We start from the raw sequence: 26,831 nt of genomic DNA on the forward strand, positions 1-26,831 counted from the left end.
CTAAAGTACAACATTCTCAAACTCATATACTAAGTTTATTTTGTGGTATTTTGTCAGTTTGAGGGTGTATCATATATGATGGCAGGGATACTGTTGAGTTTTGATATTGGAGTATATAGTACAAACTATAGAACATAGCTGAAACACACAATGATATGCAAAGTTTAAGGATCTTGCGAGATAGCTCAGTTGGAAAAGTGTCTGTCGTATGCGCATGGGGAGCTGAGTTTAATGTCTAGCCACCATTTTAAAAGCCTTGTGTGGTGATGTGTGCCTATATTGTCATTGCAGGAGAGACAGAGACAGGAGGGTACCAATGGGCTTGATGGGCAGCCAGTATAACCAAAGTAGTGATCTACCAGCTTAGTAAAATTCCCTGTGGCAAAAAGTAATGTGGAGAACAATAGGCAAAACACCTGGCAAGGAATTATGGCCTCCATTAGTGAACCTGTACAGTTATGTGTACAGATATAAACACAACACACACACGCACAACACACACACACACATGCACAACACACACACACACATACACACACACACACACACACAGACCACAAGGAATTATGGCCTCCATTAGTGAACCTGTACAGTTATGTGTACAGATATAAATATAACACACACATGCACAACACACACACACACCACACATACATATACACACACACACACACACCACATACATACACAAACACACACACACACACACACACACACACACACACACACACACCACAAGTGCTTAAGAGAACACTTTCTTGGTAAGAAAACAACTTTACAAGCAGCAATCACTAAAAGCAGAAAGTCAATAAAAATTTCTTTCATAAGTTGAAGTTTTATATTCATATATTTATTTCAAATTGTGTGTGTATGTGTCTGTGTGTGTGTCTTGTGTGCATGTGTGTGTATACTGGATGGAATAAGAGCTTTAAAATAACTCATGAGACACTGTCCTGCATTTTAAGCTGCTGGAAGTAAATGGAATAAAAAGGAAATCTACCAAGGAGATGGAAACCTGTTCAGTCAGAATATCATCAAAGTGGAGAAATTGCATCAAATGTTGTTCTCATTTTGAAAGCAATATTTTAATATTAGACCATGTTCAATAAATGTATGTAAATTAGACCCAGCAGCTGCAAAGCCCCCTAAAAGGAAAACTGCAGTGGGTAACTGTTCCAGCTTTGACCTGGAAGTACTACCCCTACTGAGGCTTCAGTAACTGTCATGCCTACAAAGCAGAGCCGAGAGGACCCTGAAGACCTGAGATCTGTATGTACCAGCTCTCTAGGTTCCGGGATCCTGGACCCTGGAGGTAGACTGAGGAGAGTTCTTCAGAGAACACCACTGGACTGCGTTATACCTTTCCCTAACCCTGTAACCTATCCCTTTACTTGTAAGTTACCTCACAAAATAAACCTCCCTTTTAACTATGTGGAGTTGCCTTAATACTACAATCAATAGAAAACCATCATGTGTATACTTAGGGTGCTGCCATTTAATACAAAGGTAGCCTAAAACTTTTCTTATGCCCATTTATTTTGACCATGATACATCACATTTTAAGGACTGCTTTTATTGCATCTACATGCCTGAGCATCATGTGACTCTTTCTGTTTTTCTTTAAATCACAGTCTGACTGTATGTTATTTTAAATATTTAATGCTATGAGAAAAGTAGAACTTATGTTAAGAAAATTGGGTTTCATAAATTTGTCAAAGTAATGACAAAGACACAGTAAGGTACAGGTGGCCACTGCTGTGCACCTATGTATGCTGTGACAGTCACAAAAATTTACCCATGGTTACTCCTACAAATACACAGTGACATAGGCAAAAGGATTTCTTCAAGCAAAATAGAAATAAAGAGTCAGTTTAGTGAAAATGTAGGCAGACATCATCAGCTTTCCTGTCCTGCGATCGTTCACTGACCTTCAAGTTCAAGTACATGAAGCATTAATGACTTTGACTCAGGAGGTCAAGACTAAAAGTTTGCACAAGTTTGTGAATTGTAAATAAGACATTTTTTTAAAAACTGAAGGTCTTGAAATATGTTTCCTCAGTTGTAGCTGAAAGTTTTCCTCTGCTTACCTGGCACCAAGGTCCCACAGCCATTTATAAAATTCCTATGTCCTGCCTGGTCCTCAACTGCTCAAAAACAAAAGGAGTCACACACTAAAGGTGAGTGAAAGAGAGAGCAGTCATAGTAGCCATTAGAAGCAAATTTTAAATGGTGTAGTTTAGCTTAAAGAAAATCATTATCTGTAAATTAAGTAATAAATGCTATAGAAAAACATTGAAAATGTATGAAAAATTCAGCAATAGATGCTTTTAGACTACTACTATACATTACTGTTTATATATACACAATAATAAAAAATAGAGAAATTAAAAGCAGAAAACAATGACTTGAAACAAATAATGTAGTGCTTGATAATATATTACACATGGTCTTCTATGTCTTTTCTCTCATGAAAACAAGCTACAAACATGTTTTAATTTTATATTCGTCAGATTAGGCACTGGATGCAATGTATTTATTCTTCTTCTCAAAGTAGTGGAATAGAGAAAAACTGTGAAGCAATCAGATAAATGAAACAAGAAACAACTTAGAATCACTTGTGCTGTTATAAAACAGAAGAGAAATAAAATGCAAGTTTAGGTCATGGTCTTGTGTCTACATCCATGGATGCAAAATTATGAAGAAGAGCCACAAGAAGCTGAATTCATTTTTCAAATCAAGTAATTAGAGGGACAATGACACGGGGAAGAAACAGAACAAAGCCAGTTGTAGGCTTCAAGAAGTTCTGCCAAAAACAAAAAGCAAAACAAAACAAAAATCTTCCGTACAATCCTCACAGAATTCCTGAGTCATTTTTATTATTGTTGTTTTTCCCAAACACCACTGACAACTCCAACTGTGCTCCACAATCCAGGAGTCATTCTCCAGACAAGACTCCCCAGGGAACAGCTTCCATGTGGGGCTTTCTCAGACCCCAGGGTGTGCAATGTGCCTCAAAGGAAGTAGAGAGCCTGGACTCAGGGAGAGAACTTAAAAGGAAAGTTCAAAATAAAATGAATTATTTTTAGAATTCATGTCTTGCCAACACTCACAAAATTGCAAATGGACAGATATTTCTAGTACTGTGGATACATTTGGCTTTATCTAAATTCAATTTTACTTTAGGCATCAAGTGATACAACTAAAACAAGCATAAGGAAATATTAGAAGTAAAACATAAAAACTATGCTGGATGAGTACTAGTCAATTAGAGTCTCATTGCTGGTCTTTTTTTCATTAAGAAAAATTTTTTTATTCATTGTACATACCAATCAAAGATCTCCCTCTTCCCTCCTCCTGCCCCTCCAGCTTCCCCCTCCCAACCCATCTCCCATTGCCTGGGGAGGTACACTTAGTAGAGGTAGGTCCAAGACCCTCCCTCAGCCTCAAGGCTGTGCAAGGTGTCCCATCATAGGTAGTGGGTTCCACAAGTCCTGCTCATGCACCAGGCATGGATTCTGATCCTACTGCCATGGGGACCCTTAAGCAGATCAAGTTACAAAACGGTTTCACTTTGCAAAGGGCCTAGTCCAGTCCAAAGCAGGCTCCACAGCTGTTGATAGAAATTTCATGAGTTCCAACTAGTTTGGTTTGGTTGTCTCTGTAGGTTTCCCCATCATGATCTTGATGCCCTTGCTCATAGAATCCCTCTCCAGTAACTGATGGAAGCAGATACAGAGATCCACAGCTAAACACCAGACCGAGCTCCAAGAGTCCAGTTGATTGTTGCTCTTAATGTCATATAAAATATATCTATGGTTGGGGATGAATATGGTCTCTAGACAGCAATAATTCAGACCATCCAAAAAATATTACAGGATAATCATAAAGCCATGTCCAAAGGAAAACTTTTCTTAAATTAATATTTAATGTTGAAAACCAGGCATAGAAAAAAAGCATTCAATGTTTGTTTACCAGCCAGTGAATTAACAGTAAGTGAATGGTATCACCCCAGACTCAAGTTCAACACCATAAATGATGAAGGCATTCTCCTTTTTATCCCAAGGGTGGTCTTCTTCACATTACATACTAAATTGTCATTACACCATGGAAACAAACCACCTATTGCCATTTTAGTAAGTAGAATGATGCAGTCTACACTCCTATTCTATTCCAGTTGGTATAATTAATAAAGCCTTGTTTATCCATGTAGATTTGGAGATGATGGCTATTATTGTCTACTATGGTGTTATATGAATGATCATCTGTTCTCAGTTGATCAGTATGGAAAATTTCTAGGATTTGTCCATTCTATTTTCAATAAGGTCAACGCAATCATTTCTATATGCAACTTTGCTAGAAAGCATGAATGTAATTGCTTATTCATAAGATGTAAGATGTTTTAACATTAGTAGAACTTGTATAAACAACTTTGTAAAAGGACCTTCAGAAATAAATTTTCTTTATTTAAAAATAATATAGTATGGGGTTGGGGATTTAGCTCAGTGGTAGAGTACTTGCCTAGCAAGCACAAGGTCCTGGGTTTGATCCTCAGCTCAAAATTATACACACACATACACACACACACACACACACACACACACACACACACACACACACACATATATATATATATATAATGTTTTTTCCTAGAGAATTTCTTAAAACTTTACCACATTCACACAGTCAATCCTCTAACTCCACTCAAATCTGCCAGCTGTCTCCACTTTATGTTTGCTATTTAAAGAATACTAAATAGAGCCTATCTCACCAAAGGTGTCCTGGTCCTGGAGCTCTTATAATCTTTCTGCTTCTTTTTTGGTAATGTGCCCTAAGGCTTAAGTTGGGGCTTGTGCTATGAATGCACTGATTGAGATCAAGCATTCTACTGCAAGTTTGTTTCTGTGTTTAACTAGTTGTGGCTTTCTGTAATATCTGTTTGGTGTCTCAGATTCTTTGATGAGGGATGAGAGCTACACTTACCTGTTTACATGAGGGACATGTTTAGAATTCAGAGAGATGATAGTGGTTGAGAACTTGAATGAGGTTAAGAATGTGGAGAGCAGTGTATACAATATGCACGAGCTTGTATTATTTCAGAAGAAGCCAAAGACTATATAGTAGGGCTATTCAAATGATGTTTTGAATTGAGAGTTCGCTATTTTGGTTAAGAATTAGTTGTTTTCGTGAGGTAGAACTGAAGAATCAGCTAGGATTAGAAAGAGACCACTGAAGTGAAACCTTTGGTTCACTAGTATAATTAATGCTGGTTGGTTGAAGCTGAGAAGTTTGTAGTTATTAAGAGATTCGAATCATTGAGACAAAATTTTCTAGGGCTATTTCCTCCAGGTCCACACAGATCAGTCCAAAACTGAACATTTTACACAGTAGATGTTTGATTTTGGTTTGATTTTTATTGTGACTGTGCCCTATTTCTTCTGTGTTGGAGGAAGAAAATATGTTATTTTTTCCTATTTTACAGGAACTCAGATGAAGGCTTGGCTTTTTAAATAAGAGACTTTGGATTTTTAAGTATTCAAGTATTTAAAGAGTATGGGATTTGAAAAATTGAAATATTTCACATTGTGATATTTGATACTAATATGCAATATTGGCAATAAGCAAGAAAACAAAGGTTGTTGTTTAATACCCTTGTATTTGTGTGTCAAGTTGACTAGGGGTCAATTGTTCTGTTTTTTTTTTTCTTTTTTTCTTGCCAACTTAACACAATCCCAGAGTTATTTGGGAAGAGGAACTTCAATTGTAAAAATGCCCCCATGAGATCGCTGGATGGAATGCTGTAGGACATTTTCTTGATTGATTAATTGATTGATTCACTTGGGAAGGCTTAGCCCACTGTGGTCAGTGACATCTGTTGTGGACAGGTGGTACTGAGTTGTATAAGAAAGCAGGCTGAACAAGCCTGGGGTCAAACACCAGGAGGCAGCACTTCTCCACAGTTCTTGCTTCAGTTCTTGCTTTGGCTTCCCCCAGGGACTCTTATGTGATATGTAAGACACATAACCACTTTCCTCCCCAGGTTGATTTGGTCATTGTCATTATCATGGCAATGTAAACCAAGCTAGTACTGCTGTGCATATGCAGCTTTTAAAACCGTTATTTTCTATTCTTGCCATTGCTTAAGATCACCTACCATTTGGAATATTTTATATCATATGTATGTTTGCATGCCATATATGTACATAAGTGATATTTGGTTTATATTTTATTGTAGCAGAATCTGCAGTTGGGTGAGGCCAACAATTATGGTCAAAATACAGTATGTAAAAATCTGAAAAGTAAGCTAAAACAACAAAAATAAGTTAAGTGAAATTGTCTATTGCTTCTCTGTCAATTTTTTTCACATAAATATATGCTCTCGGAGAGTAGATATATTGAGACTGAACATTCTTTCCTCCTCAGTGTATATACTTATTACACTTTTAGAAATGTTTGTATATTAGTCTACCTAGTGTCACATTCTAAAGTCTATTTTGCTTTCTATTAGTTATTATTGCTTTTCATGGGTGAGTGCTGTTTATGCTTTCAAGTTTGTTTATTTAATGTTGAATTTTTATATGATGATATATTAAGTAAGCAGCTCTTTTTGTTCAAAAATGGTGTTCTGAATGGATAAGATCTTATTACTGTAATGTGCACAGTATATGTATACAATGTGTGTGAACATTAAGATATATAAAGCATTGTGTATTTTGAACAATTATAAAGCTTTCCCAGAGGAATAGGTTGATGAATTATTTATCTCTGTATAGTATGCTTATACAGTACTGACAGAGAGATGGAGAAGTATTAATAGGTGTATGTAATATATAGAGGAGAAATAGCAATGATAATAATAATGAATGAGAAATTTTTTGAGGAATGGAGAACAAAAACATTTTTCTCATCAGTATTATTCTACCTTTGAAAGGAACAATTATGTACTAGTGGTTTTAAGAAACAATACATTGTTTAAGTATTCATAGTGTCCTAAGGGAGAGTGAAGTAGGAGAATCATAGCTACATTACTGTTTCATACACAGTAATGGAAAACTTTGATAGCTTCTATTTCTAATGCAAATTTGCTTCCTTTTCCTTTTCTTATGCACATTTATTTAAGACTTCATGCTTTCAGAAGGAAACTTCTAAATATAACTGAAATGTCCTTTATTAAATTAGACATAACTGTAATACTTAGCAGTGATTAAGTTTTGAATGTTTCTATCAATGAAAAGTGGAGAATGATAGAATTATAAATTATTTTTATTTTTTGGCTAATCACATTTATGTAGGCTCCATTTTCTGCTTCTATCAAAGTTTCAAAATAGAGGCATCACTTTTATCATACTTCCTTCCCTGTGGAGTTATCTGAATGTGTGCAAGCTTTTAGTGTTTATCCTCTAATCAACTCAGTTGGACAGTCACATAGATAAGAATGTTGCACAAGTTAATCTCAAAAGTTTTTCATTCATTTTATGCTTCAGTGGACTGTATTTTTGATATATCCTGGCACTACTAAAATATTCTTTATTATATCTCAAGCTGCAAGCTTCTTTTCTTACTTGTTTTCTTAAGTGCTACCAAAGTGTAATCTTTGAATTTCTAGTAACAAAAACTTAGTGTATTTGGTAGTCAAAATGTCCAAACATTATATATTTTAAAATGTATTAGTATATTTAAAATGAAAATTGACTTAAAATATGAAAATCATGCCCCAGAGAACTTTTTCAGAAAGGTATTAAAACACAAAAAAACTGAAAAAAAGAAAAAAATTAACTCAAATCCTGCTTAATGACATATAACTTTTCATTTTTAGAGATGCATAAAGTTATAATTAATGAAAAAGAAGCTATGGACTTGAAGGCAAGCAAGGAATGGTGCATGGGAGAGTCAGGAGTTAGTGAGAAAGGTACAAATGTTATAACCATATTATAATATCAAAAAGATCATTCTAAGCATCTACTTTGTTTTCCCTCTTTCTTTCTTTTTTCCTTTCTTTTTTTCATTTTTCCTTATTTATTTATTCATTTATCTTGAGACACTGTTTCACCATGAAGCCCTGACCTGCTTGAAACTTGCTTTGTGGCTAGATGGGCCTGTAACTCACACAGATCAGCCAGCTTCTGCCTCTTGTATGTGGGCAATAAAAGTAAACATCATTACATCAGGCAATATTTAATTTCTTTAAAAAAAATTCTTGCGCTTATTGTATATAGAATTTCTCTCTCTAAAGAAGACATAGCGAAGTTCACTATTATGAATGATATGGTGCAGTGACAATATGATAGTCTTGACTGAAGTCTGCATTTGATCCGATCCAAAACCTCTTGAGAAGGTCCTGAACTTACAGAAACACCACGAGGAAGACCCTTTTATCCCTGCTCTTCCAGCTAGTATCACAATTCTACAAATATTCTGACAAGCTAATTTTGTTTAAATTCTTGACAACCAATATCTCCTAAGCCTATTCATGATGTGTATGTATTTATGTGTGTTTCTGTTTGTTTGTATGTTTGTGTATTCATACATGTATGTATAAATGGCCATTAGGCATATCTGTCTAGTGAACATGTTTTTGAATTTATATGTGCTTTCTTATTTGATAAAATGAGAGAACAAAGCTATAGGAGAAGGTTCTTCAATATAAATTCACACTTTTCAGGCAGAGAGTATTTAAATTAATACATTATGGAGAAGAGAGCTCTGAAGTTTGCTGAAGGGATATGTAGTCAGATTGCCTTCTAAGAATGTGTAACTACAGACTAATGCTGTTTTCAGCCTTGCTTGGAAAAGCTGCATCCAGCAGTCATAATCAAATGACAGTTGATAAAGATTCTCAAAGCTAGAGCTGGTCAAGATGCAGAGAATGAGTGGATGTCAAATGTGCAGACTTAACAAGAACATCTATATAAACTCCTCTACAGCTCCAAGAACATTCTGTAAGAACAAGAGGATGTGGGATATTCATGGTCACTGAAATCATGAACAAACAGCAGGTGTAAGTATTTGCATATGACCTTAAAACACACACACACACACATACACACACACACACACACACACACACACACACACATGAAAGACACAAAAGATATGAAGAAGCTCAGTAAGAGGGTAATGCTCCAAAGGAAATTATTGGGAATCCACACGATCACAATGCACTGTACATGTGAGTGAAATTGTCAACGATGTTAGTGGAAAAGAAGCAGGAGAGCTGTTGAATCAGTTTCGTTTGTGCTATATACTAGAATTTGTACTTTATTTCAGTATTAATAAGATTGACATTTTATTAAATATATCATTTAATTTCCCCTCAAAACTTAGAGACTACAAGTAGAATAGGCTTGTTCTTGAGATAGTCATGAAATTCCTGATGTTTACTATTTCATTGAAATCTACCCATTATTAAATTATTCATGGCACTAGACATTCATTTGTATAACTATCTCTGTCCTATTTATTTTAAGGAGAAAGAAAATATACTGTCTTCTTTTATTCAGAGGTTTATTGATTTTTTCAAACTTATATTTTTTCATAATTCTATTGAATACATTAGTTTTAACTGTTCATATATCAAACATCTATTAGCCAAAGACTTGTGTAGCATGAATCTTAAATGTTCTTATTAATAAAATCAAACCTGAGGCAGGTTATTGGGGTGAACACTGGAAGATCAGAGACACAGAACAAGCCACAGCTATCTCACCTTGCTAGTTCCTCAGGTGATCCTGTTTCCTCAGGCTGGAAGCTTCTGAGTCTTCCTCCACATGAATCTCAGCTGAACTGTGTTGCTCCAAAGCCTGAATGCTAAACCAGCCAAATGCTTAACTAACTACATGCTTTACTCCTTTAGTTCCTGGTCCTCACTCCTTATATACCTTTCTCTTTCTGCTCCCACTCCCTGGGATTAAAGGTTGGGTTTCTGGGATTAAAGGCGTGGGTCACCATGTTTAGCTGTTTCTAAAGTGGCCTTGAACTCAGAGATCTAGCTATCTCTGCCTCCCAAGTGCTTGGATTAAAGGTGTGTACTACCACCACCCAACTTCTGCTGTAGCTTGCCCTGACCCATTTTCTAGCCACTATTTCTGGCTCTGTTCTAGTGGCTGTCTGTTCTCTGACCCCAGATAAATTTATTAGGGTACACAGTATTCTTGGGAACACTATACCACCACAGACTTTTTTGATTTTTACATTTCATATGCATTAGTTGGCAATAATTAAGTACAAAATGTGACATTAGCTCATAAAATTGTTCCTGCATGTAAGAAAAGTATCAGCAATCCATAACACCTTCACTTTATATTCTGTATTTGACCTCAAAACAGAATTTATGTAAGTTCGTGAACTTCATGGCCATTCTGTGAACTATAATCATACTTCACTGACGTTTTAGATTTCAAAACATTATCTCTATTTCCTCCATGAAATTAAATTCATAACACTTGGTTTTCACAAATTTATTGCCCTACAACTTACAGAGACAAAGGGTGAATATGTTGGAAGCCATCCATGAGACTTTATTATATAAACGGTCCTATTTTTTTCTCCCATCATTTTTATCATTAAGCTACTTAGGAGTAATACACATCCCTATACACTAAAAGTTTAAGCTTGCACTGAGATAAGTTTAGATGAATATAACATTATAGATTTCAGATCATTTTAAAGCAATCTTATCTTGATTCCTATAAAAAATTGTTCCAATTTTCAGAAAACAATCATTTCTAATTTTCCTTGACTAGTTGAAGTGAATTTAATAACATTTTTGATTAATAATTCAATAAATTGATCCATGTCATATTAGTGTAATAATGAATCAGTATACGGTTTGTTAATGTTGAATCAATATATAGTGCTTGAAATATTCTGCATGAATTATCTTTTTATGGTAGCAATTTTTTTATTTTCAAAAATTTGCTACATGAATTCATTAGAATGAAACTGCTTACTTCAGCAAAAATAAAACTGAAAAGGTTTTAGAGTCTTTGCTTTTTAGTTGCAAATATCTTTTTTCATACAATATTTTGATTATGGTTCTCACTCTCTCGACGCATCCCAGATCTTCCTAACCTCCCTAACTGCTAACATCCACATCTCTCATTAGAAACAAACAGGCATCTAAAAGGAAAAGAAAGGAAAAAATAGTAAACAAGATAAAATAAAAACAAACCCAAATAGGAGAAAATTTAAAAAAAAAAGCAGAAAAATAGAGAGCCAAAGAAAAACCATGAAACACATGTATACATAGAGACACACACATTATCAAGCACAGAAATCCCCTAGAAACACAAAGTCAGAAACCATAATACATAAGCAAAGGACCTGTAGAGTAAGAAAAAGAAGCTTAAAGCATTATGAGAAAAAAAAAAAACCTAATTGGGTTCATTTTGTGTTGGCCATGCACTCTTGGGCATGGGACCTGGTCTTACATTTTTTAATGAATGCTGTTACAAATGCATCTCATACATTTTTAAGGTCAAATGTAATTTTTCTGAATAATAAGTGACCAAGTACCTAACTCTAAGTTCCTCTCTATTATCTAAGTACTCTAAATTTCTGAGAAGCAATATCTATGTTCTTAGAAAATGATTTAAAAACTCAAAAGAACCATGATAGTATAGATATGTGAGTAAGCAGGGAGCTAAGTAAATAGGTGGGTAGATAGATAGATAGATAGATAGATAATACATGGATAGTTGATAGATATATAGATGACAGATATATGACAGATAGATAGAGATATGATAGATAGATGAATGATAGATAAATGATAGATAGATAGATAATAGATAGATAGATAGACAATAAATATATAAGCAGCTAGATATAGGCTAATGGAAGAAATTAATGCTCTTTTGACCCATAAATATTGATCAGAGAGGAGAAACATTGTCATCCAACCTCAATAACCAAATGTATAAGGTTAGGAGATCTGCTTCCCTCATGGCTAGATAATTTGACTTACCTGAATTTGAATTTTAAAATGAGATTACATAAAACTTTATGAAATTCAAAGCTGAATGTTGTCCCTTATTGGCTTAATCCAGTAGCTATTTTTCTCCCAAGCTGAGTGCTAAAAGTTCAGTCCAAATATGAAGCCCAATCATGAGATAAAAAGAAGAAGAATGAAGATCCAATATTATGATGTGGGCTTCCTCTGTAAAGCTGTCTTACTAAAGAACCATTGAAAACGTAAAATGAATCGGCCACATCTCAAATTCTGAGTACTTTTAGTCCTGTTTAAAAACTGCCATTATTTTAAAGACTGGAAAAAAAAATCCAAACTCATTTCCCTGTGCTAAACTATCATGGGGATTAAAAAAAAAAAAAATACTGCTCTGTGATTTACATCAGACTAGGAGAGGTTACTTTGGATCTGTGTGGACTTTAGATATTTGGAGCAGTAATTACTTTCCCCATAAATGTTACCTTGTAGAGTGAAACACTATTTTACTACTGCAGTTCACAATTACTTAAAGGAAGAAATGTTTTCTATTCATAAAAAATAGAAAAATGTGGAATATAGTTTAAAATTTAAAAATCAAGCATGGCCAATAAATACAATGCATCTGCAAATGTACATGCATGGGTCCACACACACACACATACACACACACACCACACACAGATACACACACACACACACACACACACACACACACACACAGATACATACAGATGCACACACACACACAGATGGACACACAAACACACACAGACACATATACACACACACACACAGAAATCCACACAGAAAGACACATTCTGGCATGGATAGACACACATATGCACATACACAGACACAAATGCACAATACAAGCACACACACAGACATACACACACACACGCCACATACATATGCACAACCACAGGCACACACAGAGACTCAGACATTGTAGTTAGAGTTTTCCTGCCTGGCCCACAGTCAGGAAAATCTCTCTCCCCTGCCAGGCCCATAGACACTCAGACCCAACCAAGTAAACACATAGAAACTTATATTGCTTACAAACTGTATGGCCATGGCAGGCTTCTTGTTATCTACTTCTTTTATCTTAAATTAACCCATTTCTATTAATCTATACTTTGCTACATGGCTCGTGGTTTAACAGTACTTTACATCTTCTCATGGCAGCGGCTGGCGGTGTCTTTCTCCAACCTTCTACTTCCCAGAATTCTCTTTTCTCTTGTCCTGCCTATACTTCCTGCCTGGCCACTGGCCAATCAGAACTTTATTTACACAGAGCGATATCCACAGCAAAACATAGACACACATCCAGATAGACACACATACACACACACACACACACACACACACACACACACACACACACCATTTAACATGTGAGAAATAATTTCCCAGACCACTTGAAGAGAGTCGTTACCTTAGACTATCTTTTAGAGATCAAAGCAAGCAAATCCCAGATATCATATGGAAAGAAAAAGAAAACACAAACATGATGTCATATGGAAACCTAGGTAATTTGTGAGTTAAGTTAAAATATGATTTTTAAAAGTCAGAAAGGAACTGACACACGGCCAGAAGAAAATGCTGCACCTAAAATATACTGTTTTTCTAATAAAAATCCAGAGGCAAGTGAGGAATAGTATTGTATGAGTTACTGGTTTGGGAGGACACAGAGGTACCCAGAATATAAATGCTGTGTCATTTGCATTGGCTTCCTAGAAGAACTAGCTGAATGAACTCTATTTCTGATAGAGGACGCCAAACAGTTTGCAAGGCAAAGCAAAATCCAGTTAACATTAACATAGAAATTTACTCTCAGAGGATAGCTTTCATAGTCACAGAAAGTGAAGTGCAATTTGGTGGGGCAGAAAAGGCATCAATCATGTCACCCAGCTGTGAACCATACACACTGTAATAACAAACACTGAGGTAATATGGACTGTGGTGATACTGTGTTCCCTAAAATATTGTGTACACTAATAAACTTACCTGAGGTCAGAGAACAGAAAAGCCACTAGACATACATAGAGGCCAGAAAATCACGGTGGCACTCACACCTTTAATCCTATCACTTGGGAGGCAGAGATCCATTTGGATCTCTGTGAGTTTAAAGCCACACTGGAAACAGCCAGGCATGGTGACTCACACCTTTAATCCCAGGAAATGATGGCAGAAAGGTGTATAAGGTGTGAAGACCAGGAAGTAGAGTTAGTTAAGCTTTTAGCTGGTTAAGCTTTTAGGCTTTGAGTAGCACAGTTCAGCTGAGATTTATTTGGATGAAGAAGCAGAGGCTTCCAGTCTGAGGAAACAGGATCAGCTGAGGAATTGGCAAGGTGAGGTGGTTGTGGCTTGTTCTGCTTCTCTGATCTTCCAGCATTCACCCCAATACCCAGCTCCAGTTTGTTTTTATTAATAAGACCATTTAAGATTCCTGCTACATCTGGCACCCAACATTTGTGGTACAAATTCACGGAAAAGCTGCTTGCCTACACATTGCCAGTTGTGGTAGTGCATTCCAATAGTATTTGCTGAAGGAGGAAGAGGCAGGAGGATCCCGGGTTTGAGGCCAGCCTAGAAGGCTTGCTAAGGAGAAGCTTTGGCTGTGGTCCAGCCATGGTGGTAGTGGGACCATGGAGGCAGCAGCAGCTGCTCCAAGTTGCCAGCTGCTTCTCATCCTGTGGGTGACTGCGGTGATGCTGCTACCAGGGATAAAGGGTTTACTGCTGCTTGTTCAGAGAGGAATTGCCAGGACCATCGTGTTACAAGAAAGCATCAGCAAAGGTCAGTTTGGAAAAGTTTGGCAAGGCAAATGGTGGGGAGAAACTGCAGTGAAGATTTTCTCTTCTAGAGAAGAAAACTCATGGTTCCAAGAGACAGACATTTATCAGACTGTGATTACTCCAAACCACAGAGGAGACACAAGAGAGAGAGAGAGAGAGAGAGAGAGAGAGAGAGAGAGAGAGAGAGAGAGAGAGAGAGAGAAGAAGAAGAAGAAGAAGAAGAAGAAGAAGAAGAAGAAGAAGAAGAAGAAGAAGAAGAAGGGAGGGAGGGAGGGAGGGAGGGAGGGAGGAAGGAAGGAAGGAAGGAAGGAAGGAAGGAAGGAAGGAAGGAAGGAAGGAAGGAAGGAAGGAAGGAAGAAAGAAAAAGAAAAAAGAAAAAGTCTTCAAGGAACCACCACCATGCCTAACAGCAACTCTGAAATCTTCAAAAAGATGACAGGAGCTCACAATGATGATTCCACATGGACTATGATAAAAACCATTAAGTTGATTAACACCATGGAAAGATCGACTTTGGACTACAAACTGCTCAGGACAATTTCAAGATGGCTAGCTGAGATGATATAGATTCATAGACTACTCAAGCAAGGACTTGAGACAAGCCCTGCATTTTCTCATTATGCAGCAACTGGACAAATGATATAGGACGTGACAATTAACCCAAAATTTTTCTTTTCAGGATTTCCCTAAAGATGTCTTCACCTCTAGAAAGCAGGAAGTAATTTTAAGAAAACAACGCCCACATTCCCAAGAGGTGGGGTGGATGGGGTTTTGGTTGTTTAATTAGTTCTGGATATCATCATTGTTTATGATGGTTGGTTACAAGTTGTTAATTGTTAATGGTCAAGAAAAAAGCTGAACAAGGAGATTAGATTCAGAGGTTTTTTTTTAAGAGAAAGAAAAAGAAAAGAGAATATAGATATGAGGTAGATCATTGACTCTACTCTGAGAAAAAAGATAAAGAAATAATAGGATAAATGGGTAGATCACTGAATCTACTCTAAAAAGAAAAAGGGGAAGATATAAAAATGACAGAAAGGTATATTATTGAATCTATTATGAAAAGAATAAAGAGCGAATATGGATATGATAAGACTAAAATGGAGATTATTGAATCTACTTTTAAAAAGGAACTACTTGTTTTAAATAGGATAAGTAATGAAAATTTTTTGTCTGAGTTTATCAAATGTTACTGGACTGGACATTGTTAATGTATATAATGGAGTTTTTTCCATCTGAATCTGTCAAATGTTAATGGACTAGACATTGTTAATGTAATTCTTGATTGTATATATTGTATATACTTATTGCATATAGTTTTTCTTATAAGCTTTTTAAAATTTTAGACAAAAAAGGGAAATGTGGTGATATTGTGTTCCCCAAAATATTGTGCACCCTAATAAACTTATCTGGGGGCAGAGAACAGAACAGCCGCTAGACAGACATAGAGGACAGAAAAATGGTGGCACTCACATCTTTAGTCCTATCACTTTGGAGGCAGAGATCCATCTGGATCTCTGTAAGTTTAAAGCCACACTGGAAACAACCAGGCATGGTAACTCACACCTTTAATCCCAGGAAATGATGGCAGAAAGCAGAAAGGTATATAAGGTGTGAAGACCAGGAAGTAGAGTTAGTTAAGCTTTTAGCTGGTTAAGCTTTTAGGCTTTGAGCAGCACAGTTCATCTGGGAATCATTTAGGTGAGGACTCAGAGGCTTCCAGTCTGAGGGAACAGGATCAGCTGAGGAATTGGCAAGGTGAGGTGGTTGTGGCTTGTTCTACTTCTCTGATCTTCCAGCATTCACCCCAATACCCAGCTCCAGTTTGTTTTTATTAATAAGACCATTTAAGATTCATGCTACAATGGACACATTGACATAATATTGGCAACAGCTCTGTGATTGAACTTGAAGCTTGATACTGTAAACCAAATTAAAGTATGGTTGATAAGGTTTTAGAACTTAAGGGAAAACTTGCTTCTGTCATGTAGCTAAATTGTTATGGCACTTAATAGTTTGTAAATATTTATGTTCATTCACATAGACAAATTCTACTCCCAATCTTAATCAGAGTGGACTCTCTTTGCAGTGAAGAGTGGTGAATATAAGCTAGATATTTATTTATTTATTTAGGTTTTTCAAGACAGGGTTTCCCTCTGTAGTTTTGTGCCTTTTGTGGATCTCACTCTGTAGACCAGGCTGGCCTGAAACTCACAGAGATCTGCCTGCCTCTGCCTCCCGAGTGCTGGGATTAAAGGTGTGTGCCAACACCACCCAGCTATAAGCTAGATATTTAAAACAAACAAACAAACAAACAAACAAATAATGCAATTAAAAAATGGGGTGTGGACCTAAACAGAATCTTCAACAGAAGAATCTCAAATGAGGAGGTATTGGAGAGGCAAGAAAGATGGAAAAAGGAAGAAGGCTTTTTTTGTTTTGTTTTGTTTTTCTTTTTGTGTTTGTTTACTTGTTTTAGTTTGATTTTTTTTTTAATTTTCATTTGGGGGACTAACGTGGTGAGGGTGATGGGAGGATATGGAAGGACTGGAAGGTGAGCAGAATTGGGGTGGTGCATGATGTTCCCAAAGTCTCATAAAGAAATTATGCTAAATAAAAAAGAAAAGAAATCTTGAACACCCCTAGCCATCAGGGAAATGCAAATCAAAATGACTTTCAAATTCCATCTTACCTGTCAGAATGGCTAAGATCAAAAACACTGATGACAGCTTTTGCTGGAGAGGATGTGGAGCAAGGGCAACAGTCCTCCATTGCTGGTGGGAATGCAATCTTGTACAGCCACCTTGGAAATCAGTATGGCTGTTTCTCAGAAAATGGGGAATCATTCTACCACGTGATCCAGTTGTACCACTTTTGGGCATATACCCATAGGATGCCTAATAATACTCCAAGAACACTTTCTTAACTATGTTCATTGTAGCCTTATTAGTAATAGCCAGGACATAAAAACAAACTAGACACCCCTTAACAGAAGAATGGATAAAGAAAATGTAGTACATTTATACAATGGAGTATTGCTAGGCCATTAAAAAAACTACATCAGGGAATTTGAAGGCAAATCAATGAAACTAGAAAAAAATTATCATGAATGAGATAATTCAGTCCCAGAAAGACAAATATGATATGTATTTACACAAGTGGATTTTAGCTTACAATCCACAGACCTAGAGAGGCTATGTAACAAGGAGGGCCCAAAGGGGGACACATAGATCTCCCTGGGAAGGGGAAATAGGAGAGATCTCCTGAGTGGACTAGGGGAAGGTGTGGATGGGACCTTGAGAGATTGAGTTGGGGGAGGTAGATGAAGGGAGAGAGTATTGGAAGATGTGACTCGGGAGGCATTTCAGGGTCAGGTAGAGATCTGATGCAAGGGAAACTCCCACAAATCTACAAGAATGACCCCAGCTAAGACTCCTAGCAATAGTGGTAACATAACCTGAACTGGCCATTTCGTGTGATCAGATTGGTGACTACCCCAATTGTCATCAGAGTCTTCACCCAGTAACTGACAGAAACAGATACAGAGACCTAGAACCAAACTTTAGGCTGACCTCGGATAATCCTGCTGAAGAGAAGGAGGTAGGATTGTAGGAACCAGAGGGATCAAGGTCATCAAAAGAAAACCCACAGAAACAACTCACCTGGCTTATAGAAACTCAGTCTGAAGAAACAGCCAAGGAGCCTGCAAGGGGCTGACCTAGGCCCTCTACATGTGTGTTACAGTTGTGTAGATTGGTCTGCTGTGGGACTCCTAACAATGGGAGCAGGGCCTGTCACTAATGCCTTGACTGGCTCTTGGGAACCTATTCCTCATACTGAGTTGCCTTCAGCCTTAATACAAGGGGAGGTGCTTAGTCCTTCTGCAACTTGATATGCCGTGCTTTGTTGATACCCAAGGGAAGCCTGCACTTTTCTGAACAGAAACAAGGGAGGAGTGGATGTGGGGGGTTGGAGGGGAAGTGGAGGAAGGGAATAGAAGGAAAGGAGGGAAGGGAAATTGTCACTGGAATAAGTTAAATAAATATAAAAATTTTAAAATAGTCTCATCTGTTCAAGGTGACAAGACTATGTGACAGTTGCTTGCTTAGTACTAAGTGCAATACATATAGCAACCCCTCTACACCATAGTGATTGCTGCAGAAGAGGAAGTAGAAGACTGTAAGAGTCAAAATATAGGACTGAGGACTTCAAAAGGTCATCTTGTGGTCATGATATTGATAAGTAATCATTAACTCAAAGCAAGTTCTGTTCATCTGCACAGAGTCTGTGCAAGACTGGCTCTGTCAATAGCAGTCACAGAAGGCAAAGGTTCATGAAGCTACAGATAGATTGTGGTAGAGGATACCTCATTTTCTCCAGTTGTGAGAACACCAAACTCCAAGGGACAGCACAGAATCCAGAGTTGCACGACCAGCACCAGTTGAGATCAGTGGGTCAAGACCAAACAAAAAGCACAAATGTGGGAAGGAATCTGTAGAGATTTGAAGGGATGGACAAGGGAAGAGTGGGTAAAAGACAAGAGTTTCTGGGAGGTGAGAGTACTTAGAATGAATTCTATCAATTGGAATGAGTGATATCATTTAATATTGAGTAGCATAAAAATATGGTAACTGCTCAACAAAAGACTGTAAGATGATTTGACTAAAAGAAAGCCAACTAACAGCATTGAAGTATTTCTTTCAGGTGTTCAGCTACTGAATTTTAAGATACATTATTACCCAACAGTAGGTAGGTAACACAAAGATCCCAATCTTTATTTCAAATTCTAGATTCAAGTCTTGATTGTAGTTCACTAACAATTTAGTATTTACTGAACATGGATTTCATGTCTTTTTATAGCATGACTAGATTTGACATGATTTCTATAACATTTAACATCTAGAGACTAGAAACTGAAATACACAAAAATCATCATGATGCATCCATGAAGAACATAGTTGCTAATTTAAGTAATTAAGAAGGGGGATATTGAGGCTGGAGAGACGGCTCAGAGGTTAAGAGCGCCTACTGCTCTTCCAGAGGTCCAGAGGTCCTGAGTTCAATTCCTAGCACCCACATGGTGGCTCACAACCATCTGCAATGAGATCTGGCATCCTCTTCTGTATACAAAACAAATAAATAAATCTTAAAAAAAAAAGAAGGGGGATATTTCTCATCCTATTCTTAGTATGTTATCAACCTGTGAGTTTGAAATATGGTACATGCATAAATGAAAAGAATGCATGAAGCTCCTGTGATTATTAAAACATGTTCAGCAACAGTGATATAAATGTCTTATGGAAAAATCCACCAAGCTGTCTGACATGATGTGAACCCTCCATGATCTATATTAAAAATGAATAAAAATATTAGAAGGAAAAATTTATGTCTGACTTAACATTATTACCATTAAACACACACAAACATGGAACATCAATAAGTGTTCTTAACCACTGAGCCATCTCTCTTTCCCCCCTACATACATAAATACACACATATGTACACATACACATACATACATACACAGATATGTACACCCATACACATGTCATAAATAAAAAATTAAAATCTATGCTTAGTGCCATTAGCTAACTCGCTTATTATTGTTCAAGACACAGTGATAACCTACTAAAGATAAAATTACTACATTTATTTGACATAAAAGAATAACAAACTCTCAATTTTCGATTTTTTTAAATGGACTCAGTGAAGCTTGATATAACAATGAAACAAAATTGTGCATGAAATACCAATTAGCAAAAAGGAAGTCATAAATTTGAAGGACAGAGGGAGGGACACATGGGAGGATTTGGAGGGAGGGAGAAATGAAATTATACTATAATCAATAAAAAGAGGCAAACGCATTCTTTCATACTCAGTTCAGCCAAGTAAAAGATTTACTAACTTAACACTAAAATGTATTGTTTTAAATTAGTGCTACCTCTCAGTGGAGGGAATTACATGTTTTCCCTGCTTAGATATCACATTATAATTTGTATTTTGTGGAAATGAATTGTTTGCTAGTATGAATATAAAGAAGAGCTAGTCTAAATCTGGTTTATGCATTTTTTATAACAACAGACAGGTATATGATTGACAGCTAGAAATACCAATAGCTAAGGAGGTATCTACATAACCTTAAGGCATCTCAAAATATTCATTTTATTTTGTTTGTGTTCCTGAAATTATAGGAACCAAATGTCCGTCTCTACTGAAATTTCACTGTTTCTTAAGAAGACATAACTTTTAAAGACTAGAAAAAAAAATCCCAAAATATCTGGCCTTTCAGACTCTTCTCCTCTGTCCCAGTGATGAACAAGAAATGTCCGTCTACATCGCTGTCCTTTGTTCTCCATGATGGTGGGTACAATTTACTTCGGGACTGGGTAAAGAATTGCTCCTCACAACAGCTGCAGTGAAAAATACTGTGCCTTTTATCTGTCTCTTTTTTTCAAGATAAATGGAGCAGGTGTAGAGGAATTAATGAAGCAACTGCCAAATTGCAGGGGTCATTGGTGTGTTGAAAGCTATAAATTAGCCAGGTCTTGTGGGAAATTACCCTCTACCTCTATAGAGACTGCCATTTCTAAATTCAAGTTCAAGACAAGAGAAAAAGCAATTTGAAAGTGCAAAGGGAAAGTGCTAGTTATGTTTTGTATTTGGGATAATTCTAAGTGGAAAACACAGACCAGATTATACATATTGTCTTTGGAGTTGAGTCTGTCAACATGATGGTAAGTTAGACTTAGTTCTTTCTACCAAAGGAAACAAGGTTTGTGTTTTATTAAACACATACTCATATGCATTTTATATACTGGTAAGAGCAGTTAGAAACCACATGAAATATAACATGAGCTTGTATTCACAGAGGTATTGATTAGTTAAGCTTGGTTAAAGCCAATGCTTTTTGGAGAATTACCACAGACTAAGACGAACAATTTGAAGGAACTGGAATTTAAATATGCATGTACAGAATAGCCTCTACTCCCAAGATCAGCATCTACTTTCCATTCTCACATGAAACATTTATGATAATGTGTTTTGTTTTTAAAGAACAGGGGGAATATCAGGGTAAAAGGTACAAAAGAGTCTTAGGAATATTTTTGAGGTAGGTATAAAATTTTAACTATACTTATTTGTGTGTGTGTGTGTGTGTGTGTGTGTGTGTGTGTGTGTGTGTGTGTGTGCCCATGCTCACACACATGTGCATGGGCCATGGCATATTAGTAGAAGGAAATTTGCTAAAGCTGGTTCTCTCTTTCCACTGTCTGTTTACCACAGATCCAACTTAGGTCATCTGGCTTGGTGGCAGGCACCTGTAGGTTCTGAATCATTTCTCCAGTCCCCAATTTTTAATTTATATTAATTCCTTAAGAAGTTACAAATATAAAACTTATTATTTCAATTAAGGTATATCACAAGGAAATCATTTAACTTGCACGGAAGACTCACTTGTAAATTGTTGCTTACAAATATTCCTCCTTTACTACAACCCGAGAAAGTTAGTATATGTGTACACACACATTCATACAAGATAACTTAAAAGGAAACATTTGATAATTAAGCAATATTGAAAGTGTGGCTTTTAAAGAATTAATTTAAAAGAGAAAATTTTATGTTTATATCCTGCATGTTTTATCTCTCAAATACATCATACAATTGTGGTATTTTTCAATGAGTGTTATTAGTTCATAAAAGCTTATTCTAATTTTCTTGCTTTCATTCCTCTCTTCTGCCTATTTTTAACATCCCAGCTGTCCAAAATATATGTCCAATATTTTAATCATTTTAGAGTATATATGTGCAATTATAATTTTCATAGGTTTTTCTGTACATCCTTTTAACTTTGAAATTGTAAAATACTTTTAGTTTTTTAAACTTCCATCCCATCATCATCATATGCCATCTTGTACTGTGTCTTTCATTATGTGGCCAGCCACATACTGTATATTTAGCTCTTTGGGTAAGGCTCTGAGCCTGCTGATTGGTTTACATCTGTCACAGCTCACTTACACATTCCTACTAGACAGCACACATTGATCATAACATCTAAGCACGGGAATCTACAGACAAAGAAGTATCCCTTTACAAGTTCCTTATGGGGCTATGCTAAGAGATTTCATTATCTGTGTGCAGAAATTGGTTGCTGCATTACAAGTGCTGATTAGTTAAAATTCACCATATGCTTCTGAACTGAACTCCAGAGCTACTCAGCTCACTTGGCAAGCTCACAGGTGACATGCTATGGTGATGTTTCACAAAACTTTAATGATGAACCACATCAGATTGTCAAGTATTTTAATCTCATAGGAGTAAAATAACAACAAAGTAAATTTTCTCAGGAAAATTTGAAATAAGCACAGTTAACACAATTGCCTTACAAACTGGCCCTATAAAGAATTTCCTGGTCACTCAGTGGCATGATATTTTAAAACAATCCCTTAAGTATATGGAAGAATAAATTTATGTTCTTTAAGTTAATCCTATTTTTAGTTCTGTATAGTATGTGTAACTTTTTGTAGGTAGTTGAATATATCTAAAGTTAATAACACTGGGTGCTGAAAACACTTTTTAACATATATCTGTGTAGTCAAATCCTTAATATTGATTCTTATATAGTCCCCTACATTCATATGACATCTGTTCCTATTCTTATTTAGAAATAAAGTCTATACATTTTCATTTAATTAAATTGCTAGTATCTTTTCCAATTTTGTACAATTTCCTATATGGCTTATAAATTCTGCACAGCATGAGATAAATATATATTTCTAGTTGATAATATTTTATATAAGTGATTGATTAAAAGTATCCCTTTTATGTGGTAAAGTATCCCTGATATGTGGTATTAGTTTCAGCATTATTCAATTTCTTGCAAATAAATCCAATCATGAAACTTCAATACTATTTTATCATGTTTTGTTCATATAATTCACTGTTAGAATTATAACACTTTTACTTTAGTTGTATAATAGTAATCTAGACCATTGACCTTTGTATACTCATAGCTTTAGTGTGTAAGCAGATTTGGGCCATCAATATTATTGACATTATGTTTAAAAATCAATGTAGAATTAATATTTTTATTTTTTGATATTAAATATTATTACATCATTTTCTGTTTCTCTTTACTCCTTCCAACCTCTTCCATATAAACCTTGTTCTCTCTCAAATTCATGAACTCTGTCCTCTTTTTCTTTTTTCTTTTTTGTTCCTTTTTTAAAAACTAAAAATAGGGGAGTTGTTACTTTTGAATATATTTAAGATACAAGGTCCAAAACAAATCAATATTTTTAATGGGTTTTCAAGACAGGGTTTCTCTTTGTAGCTTTGCGCCTTTCCTGGAACTCACTCTGTAGCCCAGGCTGGCCTCGAACTCACAGAGATCCGCCTGGCTCTGCCTCCCGAGTGCTGGGATTAAAGGCGTGCGCCACCACCGCCTGGCTCAAATTAATTTTTTATTGCAATAAAATTAGCCTATGAGAGCTGGCAAGATGGACCATGGGTGCTCATTTGAGTGCAATCCCCAGAACCTACATACTGGAAGGAGAGAAAAGATTACACAAAGCTGTCTTCCAACATGGACACAATGGCACATGTACACTCTTACTAGGTAAACGGTAAAACCAAAACTAGAAGAAAGCATAGCTCCTGCCTCAGCAGTGCCAGAACAAAACATTGTCTTTGTGTAGGCAATGCTAGGCCGTGGTGCTGTTGTGGCTCTGCTCACACTCGGGCAGCCTCTGGGCTTCCTCTTCCATAGACTCATCTTACTTGTCTGTATCCCAGCTGACCCGAGATCACTGTGCATCTTGACAAACAAGTACCACCCTCACCCCAGTGCAGACCTGCTCCTGCGGTGTGTATCCTCTCCCCTCCCCTCCTTCTTCACCTACTCCCTCTCTGCTCTCTCTTTATCCTCCTCCTTTTTAAGTTTAAAAGCGTTGTCCTTTTGTTAAAAAATAAATTCATTTCTCATACAATAGATCCTGATTGTAATTTATGTCTCTCTGTCTCTTCCTCCCAGTTCCTCCTCACTTTCCATCTCTCATTAGAAAAGGACAGATTCTATGAAATGACAACAAATCATGACAAATTAAATTATATTAAACAAAATTAAGATAAACAAAAACCCTCACATAGAAGTTGGAAAGGAAATCCAACAGAAGGAGAAGAGCCCTCGAGAGAAGACACAAGATTCAGAGGCCCTCTCTATCATATACTCAGGAGGCCCAAAAAAAGCGCTAAGCTGGAAGCTAAACATAGGTGCAGAGATACTGGTGGAGACCCGTGCTCGCTGCTTCTGTTTCTGTGAATTCATACGAGCTTTGCTCAGTTGATTTGGAGGGCCTTGTTCTCCCAGTGTCTTCTATTCCCCCTGCCTCTTATACACTTTCAGCTTCTTCTTCCACAGGGTTCCCTGAGCTCTGAGAGGAGGAATTTGATTGAGATATCCAATTTAGCGCAGTATGTTCCAAGCTCGCTCTCTCTCTCTCTCTCTCTCTCTCTCTCTCTCTCTCTCTCTCTCTCTTTCTCTCTGCATAATTCTCTCTGTGAGTCTCTGTATTTTTCCAATCTCAGCAGGAGGAAGCTTCTCTGTTGCTAGCTGAATAAGGCACTGATCTATGAGAATAGTAGAATATCATTAAGAGCCCTTTCACTGTCATTATTATTTTTTTTCAGTAGTATTTGGTTTTGCCCTCAGTCTCTTGTATATCTAGTTTCTGATTCTTAGTCACCCAAGCAGTATCAGATACGGGTTCCATCTTGAGGAAAGGGCTTTAAATCAAATCAGACATCCTTGAGTTACTCCCACAAGCTTTGTGCCACCATTGCCCTAGCATATTTTGAAGGCAGGACAGATTATAAATCAAGGTTTTGTGGCTAGATTTGCATTGACATTTATCCTTTGGCAGCCTTCAGAGTACTTTCCTGTACCAAAGACAAGGGAATGTAGGGGTGAAGGTACTAGGTAAGCACCAGCAGGCCCTCTTCATTTTTGATGAGTTGTATGCATGTTGTCTTCAGAAATGTGGTCTTACTGTCAATGTGCAGAGAGAAACTTATTGTCTTGGCAGCCTGAATTGTTTGGGGATTTCAATGGAACCTTTTTGGCCCACAACTACATTGAATGTAATGCAGTCCTGGAATAGAAGTTTTGTTTAGTGATAAGAGATGGCCAGTTGGGATTCTTTCTCTATCATTAGTTGGAGATTTCATTCGGATCATCTTCATACATTTTAGGAAGCTTTCACTGCCCTAGGCTTCCATACCTGATCCTCCCATTCCCATGACCCCTACCCCCAATCTGCCCATAAAATCTATTCTATTTCCCCCTCCCAGCAAGATCCATATGTCTCTACCCCAGCACCTTCCTCTATACCTAATCCCCTTGGACCTACAGATTGTAGCTTGATTATCATGTTGGCTAATATCCACAAAAAAAGTGAACAAATACCATATTTATCTTTCTGGGTCTGGGTTACCTCATTAAGGGTGATTTTATTTTCTTGTTCCACACATTTGCCTGAAAATTCAATGATGACATTGTTTTGATAGCTGAGTAATACTCTACTGTGTAAATGTACCACCTTTTCTTTGTCCATTCTTCTGTTGAAGGACATCTAGGTTATTTCCACTTCCAGGCTTATGAATAGAACAGCAATGAAAGTGGTTGAGCAAGGTTCTTGTGGTGAGATGAACAGTCTTTTGGGTATATGCCCAAGAGTGATGCAGCTGGATCTTGATGTAGATTTATTCACAACTTTCAGAAAAACTGTCATATTGATTTCCATAGTGGCTGTACAAGTTTGCACTCCCAGAAATGGATGAATGTTCACCTTGTTCCATAGTCTCACCAGCATGGGAGAGAAGCACTCCCTTGTGTTATTGATCTTCGCCATTCTGACAGTTTCTTCCTCATATAATATATCCTAATTACTGTTTCCCCTCTCTCTACTCCTCCCAGATCCTTTTTGCTTCCCTTATCACCCAGATCCACATTGTTTCTGTCTCTCATTAGAAAACAGACAGGCTTCTACAAAATAATAATGAAACAAAACAAAATATAATAGAATAAGATAAAACAA

This window comes from Onychomys torridus, chromosome 12 (assembly GCF_903995425.1).
Source record: "Onychomys torridus chromosome 12, mOncTor1.1, whole genome shotgun sequence".
NCBI lineage: Eukaryota > Metazoa > Chordata > Mammalia > Rodentia > Cricetidae > Onychomys > Onychomys torridus.